The sequence below is a fragment of the Gopherus evgoodei genome, chromosome 6 (genome assembly GCF_007399415.2).
Source record: "Gopherus evgoodei ecotype Sinaloan lineage chromosome 6, rGopEvg1_v1.p, whole genome shotgun sequence".
NCBI classification, from domain to species: domain Eukaryota; kingdom Metazoa; phylum Chordata; order Testudines; family Testudinidae; genus Gopherus; species Gopherus evgoodei.
In genome coordinates this window covers 65,782,761-65,799,169 of record NC_044327.1, presented here as the reverse complement: position 1 = coordinate 65,799,169, position 16,409 = coordinate 65,782,761, and positions in this window count along the sequence as shown.

The following is a 16,409-nucleotide window of genomic DNA, read 5'->3' as shown; positions in this document are numbered from 1 at the left end:
AGTGACTGCAGTCTAGCAAGGTATGTCCAGGTGAACTGCAGTTACTCCCAGTGACTGCAGTCTAAACATACCCTTAGGCTTAGTAAAGTTGGGAGCCAGGAGATCTAGTAAAGAAATCCCATCGTTGACATGGTTTATCAAGGAGGAAAGGAGATTCCAAGGGGAAATCAAGACACCTGAGTATGTCTAAGTGCTGCTAAGCACTTTGATTACAGTTCAAGTAATGCTTGGCAGCAGCAAAAGTCCTGTGGTATCATTGTGACAATCTTTCTCACTGTTGACAGATGCTGCTGTGGACTCTGGTGCAAGGAGAGGGAGGCTTGAAACATCTGAAAGAAAAAAAAGAGAATGAATATGAATAATTCAATTCTCTTCCACTTTATGCCACTCTAGCAATTATTTTCCAATAGCCACATTCTCATGTGAGAGTTATTAAATTCAACAATCTTTTTCTCCTTTTTAACATGTTACACTTTGGCAGCTAATAGCAGCTCACTTGGCAGGACTGAGTACCAAATGTTCATTTCAGTCTTGCAACAAACGGAATACATTACACACAGAATTCTAGGCACTAGGTACAGTATCTAGCAGTTGAACTATGGAAGACATCCAGCAAAGCCAACTGACCACAATTGTTTCTTATAAAGGGAGAAGTCATCTGTGAACTAATTAGAGAGAAACTTCTTGTGTATTTAGTGCCTCTCTCTTGAAAAAAAAATTGCTTATAGCCTACTTTAGCACAGGCTTTTTATTTTCAGGCAGGCAATTTCTTCCGAAGCCTGCATTCATATCTTGCATTGCAATTGCCCCTGAGGAATCCCTCAATCTACATAGGTTTGTGGTATAATTCTTGTGGTATTATTTTGCTATGTATGATTTTTTTTCCTTTATTGTTGTAAAGCCCAAGATAAAATATCACACTGCAAAAATGTTAGGCACTACAGACTTTTTCTTAAAGCTATAGATTTAAAAAATCAATTCATAGCTTAAATCAAAAGTTATTGGCAATGGTCACCTGCATGTCCAGTTTCAAGTAATGAGACCTTCTACTGAAGATTTTTACAAATTTGCCCAGTATGGGCAATACCTGTGACAGGTTACTCAGGGGCTCCTCTCAGCACATGGTGATTGTCAGGCATGCTTCTAGTGTCAGCCAGGAAAGGATGGTGATAGAAAAAAAAATTAAAGTAACAGTTCTACCAAGGATGCTTGTAAGAAAAATCCATTTTGTTTTTTGCTAATAAAACAATTTTATTAGCATTTTAAAAAAATCTATCAGGAGACATTAAACTGTGGTCAATTTTTACTAGGGTCCAGTAGCTGTCTGAGTGTGTGTCCATAACTCTTTAAAAGGAGTAAGGAACAACCTTAATATACTACCTAACATTCCCTTTCTCATTCAAGCAAGCTGTAATTTCCCAGGCTATGAGCAAGGTATTACTTGAGTTGGTAATGGCCGTTCTGTTTTTCCACATAGTGCACTACCAGCATTACAGTGGAGTTATTTAAAAGGTGTGATTAGCCTGCAGGGCAAACTATGGGAGTCTGTAGCATTTCTCAGGTCTAGCCATAGAGGACACCAATTTGGATTTTCTTCTCTGGAGAGAACATTTGCTCAGTTTCACTTGAAGTTTAGCTAATACTGTAATTTCAGATCAGGAACTCCTGAGCTCTGCTTCTGACTTGCTGTGTGACCCCCAAACAAGATATCCACTCTCTTTGCTTCAGTTTCCACATCTGAAAAATGGAGATAAAAATACTTACCTATATCACTGGGTCAGTATGAGGTTAATTAATGTTTGAATAGCCCTATAAATGCATAAAGTGCTATACAGTTATGGATTTAAAATGTCTCCTTGAACATTGTCTAAGTACCAGACAAACAGAATTTAAAATCACCATGCAAATACTGCCTTCTCCTCTGTAGATTCCTTACACAGCCTAGAGAGTGGTGGCATCTCGGGGGCACAGAAGGTTGGCTCTGCAAGGATCAAGAATGAGGCTGAGAATCCATGGCTATATGGATCCTTTCTGGCTATTTCCTCTAGAAGAGCAGGGGTGCAGAAGTGGCAAGGAGGTCTGCTGTAGCCTCTGGACTGCAGCCCTCAGTACTGTTAAGCTTGGCTTGTGGGATGAGAAGGGGATATTCATTCTCCCTTCCCCTGCAATGCTGCATGGGCTGGGAATGGAGAGGATCATCAGTTATTTCAATTTACTCACTGTGTATTTGTAACAAACATCCTTTAATTTGTATCAAAATTGAGTCATTTTTAAACACTACTGCTCCTTGCCCACAACTGTCAGATCCAAATTATCTAGTTGGCAACTGGATATAAAATCACCCAATAATACATATATGGCCAGGTCTGAAAAATTAAACCCATAAAATAGTGAAAAGTTTAATTTGGTAGTTAACTAAATTCATTTTCTTGTTGTTGAATATTAGACCTGGCATAGATCCTCTAAATCTAGACAATCATATTCAAGAAATAAATTTCCTACTGCTATAGAAATGTTAAACTGAGCCAATCGGAGGTAGAAAATGAATATTCATTGTATTGTTATAGTCCAGCAAATTATACCAGCTGTAAAGACAAGGTAGCAGATACAGCAAATAACAATTCTCAGTTCCTGGAAAGAGGAAGAATCTACAGAGAGGAATGCTTCTACTTTCATCTAAGCCAGTGGTTCCCAAACTTGTGCAGGGAAAGCCCCTGGTGGGCCTGGCTGGTTTGTTTACCTGTCACATCCACAGGTTCGGCCGATCGTGGCTCCCAGTGGCCTCGGTTCGCTGCTCCAGGTCAATGGGAGCTGCTGGAAGCGGCGGCTAGTATGTCCCTCAGCCCACGCCACTTCCAGCAGCTCCCATTGGCCTGGAGCAGCGAACTGCAGCCATTGGGAGCCGCAATAGGCCGAACCTGAGGATGAAGCAGGTAAACAAACTGGCCAGGCTCACCAGGGGCTTTCCCTGCACAAGCAGCAGAACAAGTTTGGGAACCACTGATCTAAGCCCTAACTCATTCCCTTAGTTAGATTTTCCTGAGTGAAAAACAAGTAAATTGAATTGTTTCACTTGATTTGGTAGGATACCTAAAATTATATTGTGATGCTGTATGGAATATGGGGAACACTTGAGGATATTATGAATATCAATATTGTAAAATTGTAATGAGTTATGCCAGATATGCCATGTAAGGTATCTCCAAAAATGTTATAATTTGCTGGACAATCTCTTGTGTGTTTGAATCATCTTTATATTATGAGTTATGGATATGTATGTCTATTTCAAGCTTGTGCTATGCTTCTGAGTGACACCCTCAGACAGTTTGACATCAGCTCTGACTAGCTTGCTTGATGGCCCATTAATGACCATCAGCTATGCAACTGACCCACTGAGAGAAGGCAGATACACCTTATGACTTTCTCATACAGGGGCATGCCTATGGACAGAACTCTAAGGCTTCCACGCCATGTGCTGGGCAGTTTGTGTTTGGAACAAAAGGAAGCACCAGCCACTTGGCAAAAGACTATAAAAGATAGCTGCATCTTCTCCATTTTGTCTTTAATCCTGCTTCTTACCTCTTGAGGAACTTTGCTACAAACTGAAGCTCTGAATGATGCATCCAAGCTGTGGATGTGTTCCAGAGGGACTTTCAAGCCAGCAAACTCACCAATACTGCTAGGAACTGGATATGTGAACTTTGAAGTCTCTGTATATATGTGATTGTTTTATCATTTAACATCAGTCTTCTTGTTCTTTCTTTTTAATAAACCTTTAGTTTTAGACACTAAAGGATTGGCTGGCAGCATGGTATTTTGGGTAAGCTCCAAACCTATACTGACCTGGTAATGTGGCTGACCCTTTGGGGTCAGAAGAACATTTTGTATAGTGAGCAGAGTTGGAAAATAACTTCTCACTGTACTGGACCTATGTGCTGGCTGGGAGCCAGAGGACTGGAATGCAATAAGGGGCTGTGTGATTGCTTTTTGCTTGTTCATAACCCCTGTGAGGAATCAGAAGCACAGTTTGTGACTGGTTGAGGAGATTAACTTCAGTGTTACTCTCAAGACTGGTGGGTATCCTCTCCCTTTTACAGCCTGCCCTGACCTTGGCATTTCCATTGAGAGCTGCCCTGGGCACCACGGGTAACATATATACAATGGTCATTTCAGACATGAAACTGCAATCCAACAAGTTAATTATGGTAGAGTTACAAAACAAGTAAAGATGGAGAAGCTTTTTGAGGACAAAAAGTGCATCAAATTGGCTATAATCAGAATGGTGCTTCTGAAAAAAAATGTGTTTATTCTGCTGTATTCTGAGGGTTTCTTCTCTTTCATCTGGAACTAGTAGGTGGCACTAGATATTAAGCAATCATGGGCAAGCTAATTTTCACAGTGAACACTGTAAACTCTTCAGGGTAGGAACTCATTGCATGTATGTACAGTACCTTGCACAATAGTACCCTAATCATACCTGAAGCCTCTAAGTACAGCCACAATATTAATTTCATGTGTCTCAGACACACATCCACACACCTGCATATGATGAACAACAGTGCTGCATCTTTGAGGCACACAATGAACCTGAAATGAAAATCAAGCTATTTGCCTGCGGAAATTTGCCTGTGCCGACTGATGGATTATCAAGCTGATATTGCCTGGATGCTTAGCTTTATTGAAATATTCACATAGGTTTCATTTTCCCACCTTTCTTATTAACTGTTTATATGGAAGTTATTTAGCATGTCTAAGAAAGACCTTGCTATTGTATTTTAGTATGTGATTTATTTAGGTAAGGGAAACTCCTCCAGATATGGAAGAATAAATGTGCATTCGGTATGTATGGTAAATTTAGAGTGATCTGTAGAAGAAACAAATGTGTAAGCACATGCTTTCAACATGGCAACCATCAAATACTCCATATTTAGTACATTGAGCAAAATACCTACAATCATACATATTTTGTTTTGGATGATTGACAATGGGTTTGTTACTGCTCAAACACCCAAAGCATGAACTTTGACATCATTAAGAGTCATGTTTTTAAAATGATGCTTTTTTCCTATTTACTCCAAGTTACCACATTTGAACACACATGTTAATTACACACACACACACACTTTTGCACATGCATGCTAAGGATCCGGACCATAACTGTATTCTTAAGACGATAAATCCATTGTCAGATCCTGACATGTACCAGTATTACAGCTGGAAATCTTTGCTAAAATATAAAGCAGCAGCAAGTTTGAACTGGATAACATCTTATGCCAACCATCTTCTTCCTTGGCTGTATTTAGTTCATTTACCTTTCTCTTCCATTTAATCTAGGCCACAACAGTGCAGCAGTTTCAAAGAACACTCCTCATGATATAGAAGGTTTCCATACAAGTGAGGGTAACAAGAAAGAAAGATAGATCTCTCTAGCTTTGGGGCAATGTGCAGAAACCTGCCTAATGAGTCAACAGGTTTTAAAAACAAATAATTCTGGGTTCTCAAGCTTGAAGGCTTCTCTGCAGGTTTTGTCTCAACAGGCACCTAGTTTGGCTTTCCAGATAAATATTTGATAGAACTAAACTAGTATGGTTTTCTCACATCTCAGTCCACAACACTTCTGGGACACCTGCATCTACCAACACTCCATCTGGGATGGGTAAGAATTTGAAGCATAAGCTCACCTGCATCAGCTGAGACTCAGTATCAGGGCTAAAAGCTGGGAGCAGTCTTTTTGCTGTGGTCCAGGGAGAGAAATTGCTTTGGAGTTCTATGCAGCTCCTCAAGGGATATTTTTGCAGATACAAGCATGTGATGTGATCAAGTTTTCTGATTCAGTCTCTCCTGCTATTTAATAATGGTAACTAAATTATATGTCCAGACACAGATTTTAAGATGCATTCACCTATCTGTGAGGTAGGTCAGTATTAGTAAGGAGGCAAGAGTTATGGTATTTTCAGTATGTGAGTGGTGCCCTGCTCTGTACCTGTCTTCTCAAATTCAGCCTAGGAAGTCAAGGGCTTTCGCCAATGTGGGGAGGTGAGAAGAACAATCTGTTTGAAGTTCAACCCAGACAAGACTGAGGTGATGATGTGGGAAGCAACCAAAGGAGATGGCAAAAATTGTTCCCTTTGACCTAGGCTGTTCATTTGCCATTGGTCTCCTGAGTTCACAGCTTTGGCCAGATTCAGCATGTGAGTAGTCCCTCTTCAGTCAATTGGACTAGTCACATACTTAAAATTAGGCATGTGCTTTAGTGTCTTGCTCCATAGGGATCTTAGGACTTTGCCAGATTCCCAGCTGGTTTTAGATGATCCTATTACATCAGTGACTAGAAATGCTTTTTTCTATCTGTGTCTGCCTTGGAGCCTTAGACCTCTTCTTTTAGGTGCCAACCCCACAACTGTTAGCTATGCTTTTGTCACCTCAGGATTAGAGTACTGCAATGTGCTCTTCATGGTGCTACCCCTTCCAAGCTGGTGAAGAATGGCAGCGGTTTGTTAAGCTGTGTATCTTGCCAGGAACACATGACACCAGTGCTCTGTTGTTGTTTTTTTTATCATCCTGCTGGATTCTAGATGGAATTTAAAGGTGCTGTTTATGACCTGATACAAGCCTAAGTGGAATAAGACCTACTCTAACAGGGCAATGGCTCACCACCACAGCACCTACTTCTGGTCATCCAGTGAATCGGCTCACCAGCCTCCAGAGCACCATCTGCAGGCCAGTGTCTCACCTTGCTGCTGGCCCTGGTGTCCTTCCCAGACCCCTGTGCCCTTTCTCTTGGGGTTCTGCCCCCTGCTGTACCCCCTACTCTCACTGGGTCTCCCCTCCCCAGGGAATCCCCAACCCCCCTATCCCCACCTCAGTCTTTGGCTACTACCAGTCACCATCTAGCCCCCACTCACTGAGGCATACTGCAGTATAATTACTACTCATCAGCAGCAGGGAGGGTTTAGACCTGCTACCTCTGCCTACCCTTGGGCTGCCCTTTGCAACCCCAGTACCTTCTCAGCCATTAGCAAGGCATGTAGCCTAAGGGTTTTCCAGGCCAGAGCTCCCCAGCTCCTCTGGCCTTTCCCCAGCCCCACTCCAATCTAGATACCCTGCTCAGCTACCAGCAGCCAGGCCCAACCTTATCAACAGCTAGAGAGACTGTCTCTTAGCTTCTGGCCCCAGCCCTCTTATAAGGGCCAGCTGGGCCCTCATTAAGCCAGCCACAGCTGTGGTCAGCTACTCACTCAGTTTCCCAGCTGTTCTTAATCTCTCTTACCCTGCTGCAGCCTCTCCAGGGCTGCTTTCACCCTTCCAGGCCAGATTGTGGTGATCACTCCACTACATCTACCTATTTAAAATATTCTTTCCTCTCATGAAATACTGCCACAGCTGCTGTCAGAGGCAATGCTCATTTTGGAGCCCCTTATATGAAAGAGGGGGAGCTGATGATGAGGTGTCATCTTTGAGAAGCTCAGCTTTGGAACTTCTTCCCTCCTTGGACCAAACTAGTCTGAATCTGTTGACCTTTTGAGTTTGCTAGAAAGAGTATCTATGTGCTAGGGCTTTGGGTTAGTGGTGTGTGGCCAGTGAAGGGTTTATGTGGGATGGTGTATTCTTTGTTGTTTATGTTACTGGTTCAATTTGATTTACTGGTTCATTTTGGTTACTTCCATTTAATTTTTTGTGAAGAGTCCGTTACATTTCTGAGTGACTATTCTTTGCATGGATTGTTTCTTTACCTAATTAGTAGAGTGCCTGGATCTTGAAATAGCTGTTCTTTTTTTGTATTTAAACTGAAATTAATATATGACATTGGTGGTAGATCTTCATATGAGGCAACTTCAAGGGAGAATTTTTTTTCCTTTTTCATGCATCACTGACCACTTGCCAGTGAATTTTGTGTCTCTGTGTACCCTCTGGAGCTGAAACTCCATTACTCCAACAGTATTGTTACTCCAGTTTATCTGCTTTTTTTTTTCTTCTCTCTACCTACAACTTCATACATCACTAATATCAAGTAATTTCTTTAGGAAAGCTGGAAACTTTCCCTAAAAGAAAGAGAGGGGGAAAAATCCCCCATCTTTTACAGCCCATGTCAGAGAACCAATCAAAGGAGCTTTTTAGAAACAGTAGGAATACTTAGTTCCCTTAATTAATCTAAAATTTTCATTGCTATATATCTAATTTATAGAAGAGCTATAGCAAATAAATGACCTTCTTTAAAAATAATTATATTCCTTGATATCAGAAAAGTCCTTGGTTCCTCAATCTGTCATGCCTTTCTCCTCTCACAACTGATTAACAATGTTTAGAGCTCATTTTAATGTCTCCCCATCTCCACAGAAGAGAAACAGCATTTCTGTAAGATAAGTGCAGTTAAAGCCACATATTAAACAACCATCAAAAAGGCAAGTGTTATAGATACAGCTTCAAACTGAATAACTATTGTGCATGGCACATACAGTATAGCAGTCTTATACTTTCCACTTTAAAACCCATTGTATAATTCATGATAGGCTGTTTGGTATTTCATTCTTCCAGGTTATTTTACCATTTGCCCATTCAAAGGGAGAAGCATAGTAGAAAAATAGAATTGGGATTCATTTTACTGTTTTTGTGAACACCAAAAGGACATAAGGAAGTTCTATTTTTAGAGGTAGATAGCTAATAAGAAGCTTAATTGTTTATAGCTAATGTTCCAAGATTCAAATGTTACGGTAATTGCAGTACATGGTCTGAAGTGCAAGAGACAGATGCTCTAAACAAGAGGACATGAAATATTACAGGCTAGATTTATGCCAGTGTATTTTACGCATTATTTTAAAATCTCCTGTTTATCCAAAAAAAAAATTTTAAGCATGCTAATTATGCACATTGAGCTCTATAGCTTTTCATCTCCATTGCAATTACCAGTCTCTCCTTTGTACCCTATCTATAACTTTCTACACCAACCTGTTGTCTTGTTCTAATTGAACTTGAGATATGGGCTGTTTCTTATTATATACTGTTCGTAAAGAGCCTAGCCCAATGGGTTCCCAGTTCTAATTGGGTCTCCTGGGTGCTATCACAATACAAATATTATACCTATTACAGAAGGAAGAGGACTTCAGACCTTTGAAAGAACCATTCACACAATTTTCATTCTTGCAATTGATGAGGAAGGAGATTTTTTCCAAAGTACCTAAGTGAGTTAGGAGCACAAGTCCCATTGAAAGTCAATGGAACCTTTACCAATGGGACCTGTGCTCCTAACTTACTTAGGTGCTTTAGAAAATCCCACCTGCAAATTATCAAACTTGTCATGTCTCCTCATCTTGTTCACATTTCTTCAGGCATATAAGGCTCAATCCTGCAATAGTTGTTCATGAATAGTTCTTAACCATGTTGAAATCAAACCATACAGGATTACTTACAAGTGTAAGTTTTTTTTCAAGAGCAGATCTATTACAATGTAGCACAGTGACCCTCAATGGGTTGTCAGGAATAGGGAGTGAATCTGGGACCTCTGGACATTGCACATTTTAGGGTGAGGGTTAATTTTCCTTCATCAAAATGAGTGGACAATCTCTGTTATCTACCCCCAAATGCAAAAGCATGTCTTGTTTAACTTAAGATATTCCATAAAGTTATATGTTTACAACTGTGTGTGTGCTGCATATAATTAACTCAAAAGATCTAAAATTAAACTTTTAATAAGATACTTTCTTTTCCTATGTATTGGAACATGTGGTTATTAAAAATAGCATCAAAATTTGTACATACAGTTGTGCAAATTTCAAAAAATACATTATCAGTCCTGAATGAATTCGAAATTACAACTCATAGACTCATAGATTCCAGGACTGGAAGGGACCTCGAGAGGTCATCGAGTCCAGTCCCCTGCCCTCATGGCAGGACCAAATACTGTCTAGACCATCCATAATAGACATTTATCTAACCTACTCTTAAATATCTCCAGAGATGGAGATTCCACAACTTCCCTAGGCAATCTATTCCAGTGTTTAACTACCCTGACAGTTAGGAACTTTTTCCTAATGTCCAACCTAAATCTCCCTTGCCGCAGTTTAAGCCCATTGCTTCTTGTTCTATCATTGGAGGCTAAGATGAACAAGTTTTCTCCCTCCTCCTGATGACACCCTTTTAGATACCTGAAAACTGCTATCATGTCCCCTCTCAGTCTTCTCTTTTCCAAACTAAACAAACCCAATTCATTCAGCCTTCCTTCATAGATCATGTTCTCAAGACCTTTAATCATTCTTGTTGCTCTTCTCTGGACCCTCTCCAATTTCTCCACATCTTTCTTGAAATGCGGTGCCCAGAACTGGACACAATACTCCAGCTGAGGCCTGACCAGCGCAGAGTAAAGCGGAAGAATGACTTCTCGTGTTTTGTTTACAACACACCTGTTAATGCATCCCAGAATCACGTTTGCTTTTTTTGCAACAGTATCACACTGTTGACTCATATTAAGCTTGTGGTCTACTATGACCCCTAGATCTCTTTCTGCCATACTCCTTCCTAGACAGTCTCTTCCCATTCTGTATGTGTGAAACTGATTGTTCCTTCCTAAGTGGAGCACTTTGCATTTATCTTTATTGAACTTCATCCTGTTTACCTTTGTAATCTGACCTAGTTTCCATTTTTTATATGATGCCTTTTTATTTTGTAGGTCACCCAAAAGATCTCAAGGGTAAGCCACGGTGGTCTTTTGCCACATTTTCTATCTTTCCTAACCATCGGAATAGCTTGCTTTTGGGCCCTTTATAGCGTCCCTTTGAAAAACTGCCAACTCTCCTCAGTTGTTTTTCCCCTCAGTCTTGATTCCCATGGGACCTTACCTATCAACTCTCTGAGCTTACCAAAATCCGCCTTCCTGAAATCCATTGTCTCTATTTTGCTGTACTTCCTTCTACCCTTCCTTAGAATTGCAAACTCTATGATTTCATGATCACTTTCACCCAAGCTTCCTTCTACTTTCAAATTCTCAACAAGTTCCTCCCTATTTGTTAAAATCAAGTCTAGAACAGTTTCCCCCCAGTAGCTTTTTCAACTTTCTGAAATAAAAAGTTGTCTGCAATGCAGTCCAAGAACTTATTGGATAGTCTGTGCCCCGTGGTGTTATTTTCCCAACATATATCTGGATAGTTGAAGTCCCCCGTCACCACCAAATCTTGGGCTTTGGATGATTTTGTTAGTTGTTTGAAAAAAGCCTCATCCACCTCTTCCACCTGATTAGGTGGCCTGTAGTAGACTCCCAGCACAACATCACCCGTGTTTTTTACCCCTTTTAGCCTAACCCAGAGACTCTCAACACTTCCGTCTCCTATGTCCATCTCCACCTCAGTCCAAGTGTGTACATTTTTAATATATAAGGCAACACCTCCTCCCTTTTTCCCCTGTCTATCCTTCCTGAGCAAACTATACCCATCCACACCAACATTCCAGTCGTGTGTATTATCCCACCAAGTTTCAGTAATGCCAACAATGCCATAGTTGTATTTATTTATTAGCACTTCCAGTTCTTCCTGCTTATTACCCATACTTCTTGCATTCGTATACAGGCATCTAAGATACTGGTTTGATCTTGCCTCCCAGCTTTGCCCTGACCCTCCTTCCTCACTGCCATTATAGCCCGTGCTCCCTCCTGTTTCCAACCCATCTCCCAGGTCTTGTTCCCCACTTACCTGTGGGGTTTGCTCACCTGTCCCCGTGAATAATATAATTTCTTTAACTTATTTTAAAGAAATATCTTCTTAGGTTTAATATACTTTTCTATTAAGCAAAAGAGTTCTTTTTGTCAGAAATAAGAGAAGAGGAATATGATTTGCTTACTTTTCTAAGACCCATACTTATTTATGAATAATCTAAAATGTTATCAGGCATCAGGATGAGATTGTTTTCATGCAGTGGTTTTTCAAAGTCCATCTAGGCACAAGCTGTGTTTTTAAAAAGTGTACCGTAATGTGAGGCCTGATCTAATAATCTGCCAAGCCATTCATCTCAAAGAATCAGTGAGAATCAATAAGTAATTACTGATATACATCAGAACCCAAATCCACAAAGAGATGAGGAGGGTTCTCAGACATGCATGCAGGGGTGAGAAAGGAACAGCCATAAGGAGGAGGACAGCAGCGCATTTTGCCTGGCTCCAGGCATGTTCGCCTTATCACCCATTTAGCATCTTCATCTACAAATAACTTATAAACCCTGTAAAGCTAGAAACTTCCTGTTTCTAGGTCTACTAGAATCTCAGTTGGGGATATGATTTCCATGTTGTGTTTAAACCATCAAAATGCCCTAGTACAGATGCAATTGTACTGGCAAAAAATGCTTTTGCCAGTAAAGCTTATTTTGTTTGGGGAACAAACTCTTTTGCCAGTGTAAGCTGCATCTCCCTATGAGGGATTGTCAGGATAACTAGATCAATATAGCTATTGTGGCAGACCCTTCCTAAGGGAGACTAGCCCTATTTCAGAGGTGTTTTACTCTCTATGCAGCTTTGGTATTAGACCTAATACAATAAATAAGATTAACCCAACCTGCTTAACAAGTTTTAAAATCCTGACAGCATTTGCAGGATAGTCAAACTGCTGGTGGTCACAGGCAATTTAACCACTATGACCTCTAACTCTCCTTTGAGACCATTGGGTCTACAATAATGCTTCCACAGTTGCTAATATCGAGGGAACAACACAGGTGGGAAATGGAGGGATAACCCAGTAGTGTGAGCATTTGCCTGCTAAACTCAGGGTTGGTTGTGAGTTCAATTCTTAAGGGGGTAAGTCGGGGATTGGTCCTGCTTTGAGCAGGGGGTTGGACTAGATGACCTCCTGAGGTCCCGTCTAACCCTGATATTCTATGATTTGTGTAAAAGTCAAGTGTAGACACTGCCTAGGTATGACACAGCCAGAGCAGCAGATCTGAAAAAAACAGGAAACAGAACTAGAGGGGAAAGAACACCACAAGACCATATTAAAAAATGGAACATGGGGAACTAATCTACTGCACAGCTCCAGGAATGGACACAAGCATTTCCCTCCAAAAAATCAAAACACACAAGAGAATTCTCTGGTTACAAATAATTCAAACCTTAGAAGCATTCATGCAGCCTAGGTTAGAAGTGTAAACACATGGAAAAGTTCCATTTCTAGAGTTGACAATCCAATACATTTAATGATCACTAACAATTACCAAACAATAATAATAATAATAATAAGCAAGAGGCTAAGGATAGCGGGGGGGGGGTGGAATCTCACTTAAGGGAAAATATTACAGTACAAAACCAAACTGACTGAATTTTCCACCATTTGACTAATCTAAAAACATCTGGCTGTACTTCACAGCTGCAGCGTTTATAAAAATAAACCCTTAGAACAATTTTCTGCAACCCACCCTTGACAACTGACCAACAAAAAAAATCTTCTACTTGCTTAGTACTTATAGTTGCTTGTATATCCTAAATAAGCAATTATTTAAAAAATTAAGTTTATCATTTATTAGAACAGTTCTCACTAATCCACCCTTGACAGAAGTTTCCTTCACTAAGTACAGTTCTTATTTTTCAATATGAATTTTTTTCTTCTTTCTAGATGAGTGTAATGTTAAGGCAATAGAATGAAACACAATAAAGAAAAAAGTATTTTATATTTATATCACACCACACTACTGTGCATTCCCCCTCTCATCAAATAGATCTGAAATACATGAGGATGTCATATGGTATGAAGGTTTTCTTGGAATGCATTTTGGATTACTGATTTACTCACAAGTGTAAAAGCCATGAGAGAGGTGCAGGATATCACAATTAAATACTGATACAACCTTTATAATAATTGTGTCTATTGATTTTTACACAACAAAACAAATAAAGCAACCACAGGAATATAGTCGGGACTCAAATGACCATGTTCACTAAATATACACAAAAATGCAAAGCTGCATATATATCTATACTACTACCATACTGCTGCACTGACTGGTTTCTGGTGGCTTCTAAAACATAGAACAGTGAGCACTGCTAGAAGGCTAAAAACTATTTAGGAGGATATAACTAATTCCTATACACTATGTCATGATGGATATGTCTCAAATGTTATATAAAAGCTATTTTATTAATGTTTAGAGCTTTTAAACATTTTATTAAGACTATGCTTTTTTTCCCCTCTGTTCATATCATGTGCCTTAAATACCATGAGTCCAAATGGGTTATGAGGAAGCCATAAAAACATCCATGTGACCTAAATTAGCTTTTCAAGACATAAAGATTTAGTTTTAAAGTCTGTTTTCTCAGGCCTTTCCAAGGCTGGAAGCAAGTGCTGGATTGAATCTAAATTATGGGGAGAAACTCCCACATTTGGAAATGGATAGTGGAAACATTTGGCATGTGTATTTTATTTTATTTTTAAACATTGGCTATTTGAAGTGGCTTGAAGGTTTGGAATATTAGAATAAATTCAAGGGGTGATAAATTAGTGTGCAATGAGCAGGTGACACCATTCAAGTTGCAAGAACAATAGCAGAACCATATAGTTGTGGTGTACTGAAAACTATTGGAATTGTAGGCTGTAGCTTTAAAATCCCAGGGATTTTCCCGGTCCTGCTTGCAGGCTAGAGGGCTCTGTAGGAAAACTCACGATCTGGGTCTAGCAGCAGTCTGCAGAAAGCCAGCCTAGAGCAAGATGGAGTGAATTGTCTTTCTCTCTGTTTTAGGAAGCAGACTGCTTTGTGTTTCTCTGCTTTGCAGTTGTTGTGTGTTTATCATTCTGAATTCTAAGAAATAAAGTAGTGTTACACTGCAGCCTTCCACCAAGAACATTTTGTGTTTGTATCTAACTTCTCTGTATGTGGGCTGTGAACATAAATGTATTTATGAATGTTATCAGACAAATATCCCCTGCACATATGCTTATGCTAAGACTATAGTGCATACCTCTTGTGACGGCACATAGGGTGTGTGTAGGTACATGCTTCAATGAAAAGCAGGCTGTGACCACTCTGTGGCATGTAGCTACTCATGTCATGAAAGGCTCTGGCAGCAGGGGGAGGCAGCAGGGAAAGACTTGGCAATAAAATGCGTCTGGAGCCTTTCCTCCCTGATGGGAGAGGCTCTGGCAGCAGGGAAGCAGTGGGACACTACACTGCTAAAAATAACAGGGGGAGGGGCACTGTTTGGGCAAATAGAGAGCCATGTAAGGTACATATCCACAGGGTTCATGCATGTATTTAGTTGTCAAAGCGGCACCTCACTGTCTACGCTGCTATTTATAACCATGCTAGGGGGCACGTACTGTATGTTCCTTATATGCCACCAAAAGGAGTGTGCAGCATAGATGTACCTGTGTCCTTATAGGCACATGCAGACACACAGACATACAGCCTGGGTGAGTCCACCTACTGAGGTTTTATGTGGAATGTAATTACTATTGCATCACCATGCAAAACATGTAAGGCCCTACTCAAATAATGGCTATCACAATGTGTCTAGTTATTTCTCAGCCCGCTGGCTGATTTGAAAAAATGCAAGTAAATATTCAGAATCAAGATCCAAGGGGGTCATATTTTGGATCTAAACTCTTACCATTACTTTTTAATCAAATATTTGAAATAAGCTTATGGTAATTTTTTTCAAATGAAGACCATATTTTGGTTTATTAGATTATCTGCATAACAAAACACCCAAATGATCAGTCTACAGGAGAATGTTGTAAGTGATCGGTCAGCTCTATTTACTGATAATAGTTTGATTTGTTTCAGACCATAGCAATGAATCAGTGAATATCATTATCAACAAACGCATAATAAATATCTTGATTATACAATCAGTCCAGAGAATATTTGCATCAACAAATTGTACCTGTTTTCTTCCTACTTTCTGTGTGTGTGAATGCATGGTTGGTATTAAGTAAACTCAACGTGGAATTAAATGTTTGCATTTATAACAAGGCTGCAACATAAAGTACAACCCTGATTAATGAATTAAGGGCCTGGTGTAATCTTGTTGCCTTTTAATATTGTGTATAAAATCTATACAAATTACCAAGCAGAAAGATTTACTTTAGAAAACATCCCACGGGGCAAATCCTGCTCCCTCTTAGATGGGCCAGCAAAGTCTATAACAACAATGCTACTACATTCCACTGTGCAAGCCACCAACAGGTTGTGCAGGGAACCTCTGCATCCCTTACTTACAGGAGAGTGGGGCTCCACAGCTCTTGTATCTGCAGCAGCTCTGGGACAATACAGGAAGAGGGGACATAACTATATGGATTCCTCTGAGGTAATTTTGCTGGTTCGCTACAGCCTGGGGAGATAAAGACGATTCTGCTCTCCATAAAGATCCTCTGTGCAAAGCCTTAGGTGCTATGCCCTCTGCAGCTTACAGTGAAGATATGAGTTGCTGGTGTTCTGTACTTCTC